Source organism: Chrysochloris asiatica, unplaced genomic scaffold, assembly GCF_000296735.1.
Source record: "Chrysochloris asiatica unplaced genomic scaffold, ChrAsi1.0 scaffold00145, whole genome shotgun sequence".
NCBI lineage: Eukaryota > Metazoa > Chordata > Mammalia > Afrosoricida > Chrysochloridae > Chrysochloris > Chrysochloris asiatica.
The window spans coordinates 1,209,257-1,211,604 of NW_006408663.1; the positions used below are offsets into that span (position 1 = coordinate 1,209,257).

The 2,348-nt window shown below is 39.5% G+C and overlaps 1 protein-coding gene across 1 annotated transcript in view; it reads right to left on the reverse strand.

Annotated features, from left to right (window-relative positions):
- The window catches only part of ACOT12 (acyl-CoA thioesterase 12), a 107,812-nt gene that overhangs the window by 39,715 nt on the left and 65,749 nt on the right, over window positions 1–2,348 (reverse strand). The gene's annotated exons all lie outside the window — the stretch shown is intronic.

A 2,348-nucleotide genomic window follows, 5' to 3' on the forward strand; every position in this document is an offset into this window, starting at 1 on the left:
AACAACAACAACAACAACATATCATGTCCTAGGATCTATTTCTACAAGTCTTGAGGACAATTTCCACTATATTTCCTCCTTACAACTGGGGAAAAGTCACTTGGGGTTATATGTACTCTCATGTACATATTTTGGTATGTGGAGTGATGGTTTCTTCCCTAAAAACATTAGTTTTGTAATAAAAAAGTATCAAACATTGAAATTATGCAAGAATCATAGATATTCTTTCTTACAGTTAAAAGCAACACAAACAAACAATGAAATCTTTTCATTGTGTAACAGAATGATAGAAATAAATGGAGGCACTTTGCATTTCATGGTGGTAAATTACAGGTCCATTATGAGTTGGTCAACCAGACAGTTGCTGGGACAAGTGTAAGTTAATATTTATTGACTTACATTAATTAATATAATATTTTCGTTTATGTTGCTGTTAGGTGTCACTAAGTGGATTCTGATTTATATTAACTCTATGAGATGGTATAGAACTGCCTCATTTGTTGTTGTTAGATGCCATCGAGTTGGTACCGACCCATAGCTACCTTATGCACAGTAGAACAAAACACTGCCCGATCCTGGGGCAACTTCACTACTGTCACCACACTTAAGTCCATCGATGCTGCCACTTGGCCAATCCATCTTGTTGGTGGTCTTCCTCTTTTTCTCTGACCCTCCACCTTACCAAACATGATATCCTTCTCCAGTGACTGGTCCCTCCTGACAATATGTCGGAAGTGTGAGAGACGAAGTTTGGCCATTGTGGCCTCTAAGGAGCACTCTGGCTGCACTCTTCCAAACAGATCTATTGGTTCTTTTGGCGGCCCACGGCACTTTCAATATTCTCCTCCAACACCATAACTCAAAAGCATCAATTCTTCTACGGTCTTCCTTATTCAGTGTTCAACTTTCACATGCATATGAGGTTATTGAAAATACCAAGGCTTGGGTCAGGTGCAATTTAGTCCTCAAGCTGACATCTTTGCTCTTCAACACATTAAAAACATCTTGTGCAGCAGATTTGCCTAATGCAATATGTTGTTTGATTTCTTGACCGCTGCTTCCATGAGTGTTGATAGTTGATTCAAGAAGAATGAAGTCCTTGACAACTTCAATCTTTTCTCCATCGATAAGAATGTTGTTTATTGGTCCAGTGGTAAATATTTTTGTTTTCTTGACATTGAAATGTAATCCATACTGAAGGCTGGGTTCTTTGATCTTCATCAGTAAATGTTTTAAGTCCTCTTCACTTTCAGCCAGCAAGGTTGCATTATTTGCATATCACAGGATGTTAATGAGTCTTCCTCCAATCCTCATGCCATGTTTGTCTTCATATAATCTAGGTTCTTGGATTATTTGCTCAGCATACAGGTTGAATAAATATGGTGAAACAATACAACCTTGTCGCACACCTTTCTTAATTTTAAATCATTCAGTGTTCCCATGTTCTGTTCAAACAACTGCCTCTTGGTCCAGGTACAGCTTCCTCATGAGCACAATTAAGTGTTCCGGAATGCTCATACTTTGCAATGTTGTCCATAGCTTGTCATGATCCACACAATTGAAAGCCTTTGTGCAGTCAATAAAACACAGGTAAACATCCCTCTGGTATTCTCTGCTTTCAGCTATGTTCCATCGGATATCAGCAATGATATCCCTCATTCCACAACCTCTTCTGAATCCGGCTTGAACCTCTGGAAGTTCTCTGTCATATCTGTATTACTAAAGCTTTACTCGCAAGGGATATCAAAGAGATTGTCCGATGATTTCTGCATTCCATTGGGTCACCTCTCTTTGGAATGAGCACAAATACGGATCTCTTCCAATCAGTTAGCCAGATAGTTGTCTTCCAGATTTCTTGGCATAAATGAGTGAGTGCCTCCTGTGCCACCTCACTTTCTTGAAAGATTTCAATTTGTATTCCATCAATTCCTGAAGCCTTGTTGTTTGCCAATTCCTTCAATGTACCTTGGCCTTCCTCCTTCAGTAGTAGCATTGGCTCTTGATCATATGCTACCTCTTGAAACAGTTGAACATTGACCATTTCCTTTTGGTACAGTGACTCTGTGTTTTCTTTCCATCTTCTCTTTTTTTTTTTTTTTTTCTTAAATGTTTTATTGTGAATTATGTGATAGTTTATACGGGAGAACATTAGTTTTACATTCATTCTATGATATATCATCTCATTGCCATGGTTACAATCCCCTTCATGCAATCCTTCCCCCGTGCCCCCCAGGTCTTCAGCACACCATCGCTTTCCCTCTCTGGATCTAAAGTCTTCAGCTGCTCCCTCGCTCCACGTCGTCATCTCTGGCTCCATTTCAGACATCACTTCTTCTCTGGGTAGGGTC